This window comes from Podarcis cretensis, assembly GCF_951804945.1.
Source record: "Podarcis cretensis genome assembly, chromosome: 10".
Taxonomy (NCBI): domain Eukaryota; kingdom Metazoa; phylum Chordata; class Lepidosauria; order Squamata; family Lacertidae; genus Podarcis; species Podarcis cretensis.
In genome coordinates this window covers 70,399,368-70,408,936 of record NC_137179.1, presented here as the reverse complement: position 1 = coordinate 70,408,936, position 9,569 = coordinate 70,399,368, and the positions used below count along the sequence as shown (strand labels likewise).

General features: G+C 43.7%; 1 long non-coding RNA gene across 1 annotated transcript in view; it reads right to left on the bottom strand.

The window, feature by feature from the left end:
- LOC307225701 overlaps positions 1-9,569 on the bottom strand; it is a 164,018-nt gene that overhangs the window by 106,748 nt on the left and 47,701 nt on the right. The gene's annotated exons all lie outside the window — the stretch shown is intronic.

The window sequence follows — 9,569 nt, the reverse complement described above, 5'->3', positions numbered from 1 at the left end:
CTGGGGAAACGTAATTCTAAAATACAGACGCGCACACTTTTTTTTACTAAAGAAATGTTTAGGGATACTCTCCTTTTTCTATCATACTGAAATACTGCCCCTCAATGAGGCCAATCTTAAATTCACAAAATGTTTAGGGGTATGCGTACCCCCCAGAAAAAAGCACTGTGTGTACGGTGGTACCTCAGGTTACATACGCTTCAGGTTACAGACTCCACTAACCCAGAAATAGTACCTCGGGTTAAGAACTTTACCTCAGGATGAGAACAGAAATTGTGCTCCGGCGGCGCAGCAGCAGCGGGAGGCCCCATTAGCTAAAGTGGTGCTTCAGGTTAAGAACAGTTTCAGGTCAAGAACGGAGCTCCGGAACGAATTAACCCGAGGTACCACTGCATTCGAAATCTGTTGTGATGGCTAGGTATCCCAAACGGGGCGAATGCAAAATAGGAGGACATGTTGGGGGGGAAACTCCAGATTTGCAGAACTACCGTATTTTTTGCTCCATAACACTCACTTTTTTCCTCCTAGAAAGTAGGGGAAATGTCTGTGCGTGTTATGAAGCGAATGCCTACGGAAAGCGGGGGGATCTGCTGCAGTCGTGAGCAGAGGATCCATGGTTCCCCTTCCTTCCCTCCTCCGTGGCTCGTTTTGCTCGCTTTGAAACATCAAAGCGGGAGAAGAGCCACTGAGTGGGGAGAAGAGAGGGACAGAGAGCCTGGTTACAAAGCACAGATCCACATGGATCCTCAGGATTTTTGCACTGGGTCACCCCAAATACACCATCAGATCACATAGCATGTCCACGGCTACAGCTTGCACCAAAAAAATCACGCACCCACTGTTGCCTGGGGCTGCAGTGGTGCAAAAACGTGGTTACAAAGCATGGATCCACATGGATCCTCAGGATTTTTGCATTGGGCTACCCCAAACTCACCGTCAGATCGCATGTCTGTGGCCACAGCATGAACCACAAAAATTATACATCCACTGTTTCGTTTAGAATATTTTTTTTTCTTGTTTTCCTCCTCTAAAAACTATGTGCGAGTTATGGTTGGGTGCGTGTTATAGAGCGAAAAATATGGTACTTTGCAGAAAAACCTTTGTGCCATTGCAGAACTGGGGCTCTGGTAGTTGGAATGGAGTATCCTGAAAAGGGCATGGCTGGGCACAGAAATCAGGGCCTTTTCAGTCATGGCAAAGGGTACTTGGGGAAGGCCCTCCCCAGGGAAGCCCATCCAGCCCATCATAAATTTTGCTAGTTGTGTGAAATATAATTGTTTCCAAATTACATTCCTCTCCCCACCTTTTCTTCCTGACCCCATACTAGTTTTCCTACCTGTTCTCAGACATGATTTTAAAAGAGTTGGCTTGCTCTGTTTAAACTCTCCAGTTGATTCTGTTCTACATCTAATTCCCTTTTTGATATAATAAATTTACTTGGGATTGATCTTCCTGTCGACACTTGGGGTGCCATCTTTCAGAGCACATCCAGCCTGCGCTGTGGAAAAATCCCTAGAACTGAGTGTTAGGATTGCATGTGAGAACTGCAGGCTTCCATGCAAACTGAACACTTTGTAACAGGAAGTAGCCACTGCTGAGCATAGCACAAAACACACTAACATGAGTCAGTTCCTATTTGTAGTGGTTTCAGCAAAATCAAGAAGTAAATCTCGTGGCACGTTAGAGTCTACCAAATTAATTATGGCCCACATATACTGTGGACTACAGTGCACATTTGTGAAATTTGTGGCCCTCCAGATGCTGTTGGATTCCACATCCCATCAGCTCCAGCCAGAAGGATCAAAAGTTATGGATGATAGGAGTTGTAGTCCAGCAACATCTGGAAGACACCATGTTGACAACCATGTTGTTCAACCCTTTACTTGAAAGAAATAATCCTATTAACCACACACTGTTGCTGTTTTCTTTTGTTAACGACCTAGCATAACCATTTTTGGACATTCTTTCTGCCAAGAGGGGCTGAAAGGGGAGATGCTTTGCATTTATGTGGCACAAAGGCAACATTTTCACCAGTGAGAACAACCTTTTTCATTTGGTTGTTTGATGTGGCTATCGAGAAATCAAAAGATCAAAAGATTACGGTATTAAAGGAAGATTATTGTGCTTCAGTTTAATGGAAAATACTCCGCACAAGCTTTAAAAAACACACAAAAACACATTGCATCACAACTTTATGAACAGTAGTTTGCTCTTTAATCCACTTATAACCTCTTGGGACATTATCAGGAGTCCTTTAGGTGTGCAGAAGGGGTTCCTCGCATACTCTGCCATCTAGCTTAAGCTTACCCTCCATGCAGCCTATAAACACCACCTGGTGTTGCTATGCAAATTTCGTCTTCAAAAAATCCTCAGGGGATTGTCAAAAAGTAAGCAGAGCAGCTATTACCAAAGAAGAAACAGGTTGCAATCCTAACTCTTGACTACAGTGGGATTTAATTTGGAGCAGGTGTGGGGAACTTTTTGCCCACCAGATGTTGATAAACTACAAGTACTATCATCCCTGACCATTGACCATGTTTACTGAGACTGATGGGCTTTGTAGCTCAGCCACATTTAGAGGGCGAAAGGTTTCCTGATGCTAATTTTGAATAAAACTGTTTAGGACTGGACACGCCGCTTGTTTGCAGTCTTCAGGGTGGTAGCCTAGGATTACCTTGGGGTTTTTTTGTCCCCCCCCCCTCAAATAATATTTATTTATACAACAAGAAAAAAAACACACAAAAAAAACACAAATACCAAATTACACACAAATTACAAAAATAACCATAGACACATAATTTTCTTGGCAAACAATAAAGCATCTATTGGTCTTAACACTAAAGACCCAACTTCCCGTCTATTCCATATTTCAAATTCATATTACTTATTGCCAATACACATTTTTTTCATAATTAAACTTATTCTCAATAAATCTAATTTCTTCTATCTAAAGGGTAAAGGTAAAGGTACCCCTGCCCGTACGGGCCAGTCTTGACAGACTCTGGGGTTGTGCGCCCATCTCACTTAAGAGGCCAGGGGCCAGCGCTGTCCGGAGACACATCCGGGTCACGTGGCCAGCGTGACATCGCTGCTCTGGCCAGAGCCAGAGCCGCACACGGAAACGCCGTTTACCTTCCCGCTGGTAAGCGGTCCCTATTTATCTACTTGCACCCGGAGGTGCTTTCGAACTGCTAGGTTGGCAGGCGCTGGGACCGAGCAGCGGGAGCGCACCCCGCAGCAGGGATTCGAACCGCCGACCTTTCGATCGGCAAGTCCTAGGCGCTGAGGCTTTAACCCACAGCGCCACCTGCGTCCCAATTTCTTCTATCTACCTAGCAACTATTACTGAAGTTCCTCGAATGCTGCAACAGAATTTAAACTACTATATTTATTTTTCAGATATTCTTTGAAAACCTCCCATTTAGAAACAAATTCCTGTTTTGATTTATTCTTTATTTTTTCTGATAAACCATCTAATTCGGCATATTCTGTCAGCTTTTGGATCCAATCTTGTATAGAGGGGATTTCATTACTCTTCCATTTTGCTGCGATCAAAACTCTTGCTGCCACCGTTGCATATAAAAAGATACCCTTCCTCTTTTGTGGAATATCCAAATCTGTTATTCCCAGGAGGTAGGCCTCTGTTTTTTTATTGAAAGAGATCATTAGCATTTTTTGCAGTTCTGCATGTATACTCTCCCAGAATACCTGTATTTTTCTACATGTCCACCACATATGGTAGAATGTTCCTGAGTCCCCGCATCTCCAACAATTACTTGACACATTTTTATACATTTTTGAAAGTTTCCATGGTGTTAGATACCATCGATGTTGCATTTTTAGAAAGTTCTCTCTAATCGTGTAACAGTTTGTGAATTTCCAATTGATCTTCCATAAATTTTCCCATTGGGCCATGGTTATTGAATGGCCAAAATAGGATTACCTTGTTGACCTTCTGCTTGTTGACTCCTTTTCTTCTTACTTCACAGACAACAGTAGTCATGGTTCTGCCTCCAGGGTGGAGCTGCTGCACACTTCAGGTGCTAACGCACATTCCCCACATATTTCTTCTAGGGCGTATGACATTGACTCACAACAAAATTGGCTGTAGGCATCTTGTTATGCATGGTGGCTGTGTTGCCAGCGCTTAAAGAAAAAGCGTGTTGCTGTCATTCCATTGACTCCGCAATGTTGCCAGTCACAATGTGAAGCACATGGTTCTCCTCAAACAGCTTTTGGTGAGTCATCCTTGTAGTTTCTTCTACACCAAAGGCTTGTTGGACTTGCAGGGGGTGGGAAAGTTCAGCGAGAAAGAGAAAGGTATCCCTTCGTTTTATCACCTCCCTGAAGTGTTCTGAGCTTGGCCAAGATAAGTCTCCCTCAGGTAAACATTCAGTCTCAAATAAATGTCTCTTTATTGACTTCCCTTCACAAATACAATCCTTGTTTACCAGCTCCATCTGGTACGTAGGCTGAGACCCTATCTGCCTGCGGACTGTCTCGCCAGAGTGGTGCATGCTCTGGTTATCTCCCGCTTGGACTACTGCAATGCACTCTATGTGGGGCTACCTTTGAAGGTGACTCGGAAACTACAACTAATCCAGAATGCGGCAGCTAGACTGGTGACTGGGGGCAGCCGCTGAGACCATATAACACCGGTCTTGAAAGACCTACATTGGCTCCCAGTACGTTTCCAAGCACAATTCAAAGTGTTGGTGCTGACCTTTAAAGCCCTAAACGGCCTCGGTCCAGGATACCTGAAGGAGCGTCTCCACCCCCATCGTTCTGCCCGGATGCTGAGGTCCAGCGCCGAGGGCCTTCTGGCGGTTCCCTCATTGCGAGAAGCAAAGCTACAGGGAACCAGGCAGAGGGCCTTCTCGGTAGTGGCGCCCGCCCTGTGGAACGCCCTTCCAGCAGATGTCAAAGCGATAAACAACTACCTGACATTCAGAAGACATCTTAAGGCAGCCCTGTTTAAGGAAGTTTTTAATGTGTGATATTTTATTGTATTTTTGGTTTTTATGGAAGCTGCTCAGAGTGGCTGGGGAGGCCCAGCCAGATGGGCGGGGTATAAATAATAAATTATTATTATTATTATTATTATTATTATTATTATTAAACAAGATGAAAATGGCAGGAATTGCCTTGAGGGAGCATTCCAGGTTTTACTTTCAGTGACTTATTTCCCACACGTTTCCTACCCTCAACCCAATCCTCCAACTGGTCTGCCTGGTCTTCCTTTTCACAGCTTCTCACTTCTGTGCAGAGGTAGGCAGAATGTAGACTAGGATCCTAGGTCTCTTGGTGATTTGCACTAGAGATTCATTCATTTATTGTATAACAAAATGTATGCACCACTTGAGTGCAGTAAAATCTCTAAGCAGTTTACAAGAAATACTTTAAAAAAAAAGTTAACAACAATTTAAAATAATAATAAAGGTAAAGGTAAAGGTACCCCTGCCCGTACGGGCCAGTCTTGACAGACTCTGGGGTTGTGCGCCCATCTCACTTAAGAGGCCAGGGGCCAGCGCTGTTCGGAGACACTTCCGGGTCACGTGGCCAGCGTGACAAAGCTGCATCTGGCGAGCCAGAGCCGCACACGGAAACGCCGTTTACCTTCCCGCTGGTAAGCGGTCCCTATTTATCTACTTGCACCCGGAGGTGCTTTCGAACTGCTAGGTTGGCAGGCGCTGGGACCGAGCAGCGGGAGCGCACCCCGCCGCAGGGATTCGAACCGCCGACCTTTCGATCGGCAAGTCCTAGGCGCTGAGGCTTTAACCCACAGCGCCACCTGCGTCCCAAAATAATATTAAAATGATTAAAATAAACAATAAGAGATTAAAAGGCATCAACATCTACAAGCTTGGGTAGGCTTGCCTAAACAAAAATGTTATAGCAGGCACTGAAAAGAGGACATTGAAGTCAGTGGTCTGATGTCAATATACAGGGAGTCCTAAAATGTAGTGTTGCTAGACAAGAAGAACAATTTCTTACAAGTGTGGAATGACTAGTATCTGTAACGGTGCCAGTTCTACAAATCAAAGCGGTTATGTGGACACATTTGGAGTAAAGCGATCCTACAAAATAAACTGGTCCCAAGTTGTTCTGGGCTTTATAGACCAGTAGGAACACCCTGAATTGGTAAATCCGTAACTTGTGGAAATCTCTCAGCGGACAAGGTCACATTCCTGTCAACAACTGTGCTGCAGCATTCAACACTATCTGCAACATTTTTGGATCCAGCTCAAGGGAAGCCCCACATACAGTAGTGCATTGTAGTAATCCATGTTCGAAAGTCACCAATGCCTGAACTAATGTGACCAAGCTCTCCTAGGTCCAGAAATGGTCAGAGTTGTGCATACCAGGCACAGATCCCAAAAGGAGCTTCCAGCCACCGCGGCAACTTTGCCTCCCAGTGACCAAGTTGGATCCAGAAACAACCCCAGACTGTTCTCACAGGGCCAACTTGAGGTGAGGTAGCCAGAGCTGTACACAGAGTTTGGCGCCCCAAGAGTTATCACAGGCAGCTGAGACAAACATAAAATTTATTATGTCAAGAGGGAATTAGTGAATTTACTAAACGTGCAGACCGTTATAAGCAACACCGTATTATGAGGTGGAGTTTAGAAGAGTTTAAAACCAATGCAAGAGTTGTTCTTAAAACATGTCTGGGATTTCTGAGGGAAAACCTCGTGTGCGTTCAGAGAGAAAAATGGGCGCTGGTTAGAGCTGCTTGCTTTTAGAAAGAGAAAGGGAATGTAAGAGGAATTAGGGAGGTTGGGGTAGTGGACTTTGGTAAAAATGAGAGGAAAGCAGGTGGGGGAGTTTGGGGCAATGGCTAAACGTAAAGGTCTGTTTTTGCAGAGGGTTACTGTGGATTGTGAGGAATTGGGTATCTTAGATTGGGAGTTGAGACATCTAAGGGGGAAGAGATGATAACAGGAAGGAGGAGGAGCAGGAAGTGGGGATGAAGGAAGATTCCAGACTTGTCCTTCTTCTGTGTACAGATAGGTAGCCGTGTTGGTCTGCCATAGTCAAAACAAAATAAAAAAATTCCTTCCAGTAGCACCTTGAAGACCAACTAAGTTAGTTCTTGGTATGAGCTTTCGTGTGCATGCACACTTCTTCAGATACACTGAAACAGAAGTCACCAGACCCTTCTATATAGTCTTCTGTCTAGACCCTTCTATATAGTCTTCTTCTGTGTGGTTGGGGTTCAGTGGGTACATCTTTAGCAACAAAAGGGATGGAAAATGGAGTGGGGTGGGAGTCCACAGAAAAGTTTCTGGGCAGAGAGGAGAGGTCTCTTGGTAAGCCAAAGATTCCTAGTTGGCAGGGTGAAAAGCATTATTTTTTATGCTTAAATTGGGCTTAAAACATAAAAAAGACTGAAAATCACATCTTATTGTCAGTGAGAGGACTTAAAAGTAAAAAAAGGTGCCAGCCAGGAAAAGCCTATCTAAAATGTTTGCGAAATACCTTCTAGAAATGTGTGTTATTCTGCTGTCCAGGTGAGATGGGGAAAAGAGATTAACATATCTTTTGAGCTCCCCAGAAAGGAGCCTCAGGCCACAGAAAACAGCATGATTGGTGATTGTAAGGAGGGGTGAACAAGAAGGCCCTCACCCCTAGGTGATCACATCTTTGTTGAACACTCCTTAGAAAGTTTCTGGTGCACTTTTGTTTCTTTTACATTTACAAATGCTACAGGAGGGAGGGAAGACATTTAGAGTAACAGAAACCATCTATCAGGTGCTGATGCTTGCTTGGAACATGGCTTCCTGTAATGAAGTCTCTCTTGAGGTCTCCATGTCAAAATCAAATCACGCTTCTCTGGTGCTGGCTACGCTTGCAAAAGCTGGATATTTTTAGGGGTGCTTCATAACACTGTACCTTAATTCTAACTTGCTCTGGTTGGTAAGGAATTCTTGTAAACAGCAAAGTATCTCCGGCAAGCTGGAAGTCTGCTCATAGAGCAGTTAGTGTCTACTTAGCTTCACTCCTGCCCTGATAATGTCCCCCCCCCCAAAAAAAAAGACACCACTTCATTGCCTTTTATCACTTACTCCACACTCTGTTGGGACACATATAAGCCTAGTTCTGACTAAGGTGGTAAACAGGTATCTGAAAGAGTATACCTCTTCTGACTACTGAACTCTTATTACCCAAGCACTGTATTTTCAGTAATAGGATGTCAATGACCCATGCAATTTGCACTAGTATAACACAATACAGAACACAAAGCTGGTGTAGCATATTGGGGGAAAAGACTGTGGTGCGAACAAGGAGGTATTCATATCTCTTCTCTGCCATAAACTCAGTAGCTGACTTTTGGCAACCCAGCCTCTGACTTCCCATTTGCAGTACAGGGTTTAAAAATACTAACTTGCCTTAAGTTAATATGGGGAACCTGTGGCCCGCCAGAGACTAGGAGTTGGCTTTTTTCATTTCCTAACCATTGTTATTGACTGCCCCCTCATCCCACATCTTTAAAATATACTTGCTCAGCAAAAAGGTTAATATTTTGATATGTACTGTCCTCTGCCCTGCAACTCAGCCTGTAGAACAGTAATCCTTTGCAAAGCAGCTGAAATATTAAGCCTTCAACTAATGTTTCACCTGAACACGTGTGCGTGTGTTTTTAATTTCTTATTCCTCCATCTGCCCTTCCATATATCACTAACTGCTCTCAATTGTGGTATGTTATGCCTGCAATAAATTCAAGTGTGAAAGTGCTTTAATTATACTTAGAAAGCTAAAGCTCTTAACACCCATTATGTAGGCAAGACACAAAGACTGTCAGTTGTGGCTGTGTGAGTAGCTACTATACACAGCTCCAGCATAATTCCATAGCTGGGATTTGCCTTGTATAATGCACATCAAACCTACCATACTAAGTTGAAGAGTGTTCCAGGAGCAAAGTGGCTGAATGAGTGTCATTAAATATAGCCATGCTGCTAAGTTAAATGGAACAAAAAACAAAACAAAAAGATAGTTCCTTTTTGAGAAATGCTGCTGAGCTAATACCTGGCTAATAGCTCTCATGACTACTTTTCCCAAAGCCATAATTCAGATGGGCAAAGCTAGCTGTGAAGTTTCACAGCCACCTCAGCTAAGCCAAATGACTCCTTCTGATGTTTGCAGCAAATAAAATATCTGTTATCATCAAGGGGGAATTCACATCTCCTCTGGCCACTATCCATCTCAGCTCATCACAAGAAAGCCTGGTGGGGAAAAATGCAAAGAAACACACTCCTTTCTTTTATGTCAAACCCTTTACTGATCTGAAACTGGACAGAAATCTACTGTGGCTTTTTGAAAATAACAGCAACTTCAAAAGAAAAGAAAGAAAGAAAGAAAATCTTGAAAATGCAACAAAGCTACTCAGAAGGGAGCTGGGGAGATTAAAATGTAACCATGCAACAAGCAGTCCTCTGTTCGAGAACTAAGCACTCCCAAGAGGGCTTAAATCCACAGAGTCTGCAAATGGAGACAGTTCTCCTTAAAATGCCATTTCCCCACTGGCCCTATTCATCTCAGCATAACAGAAGACTGCAATATAAAATTTG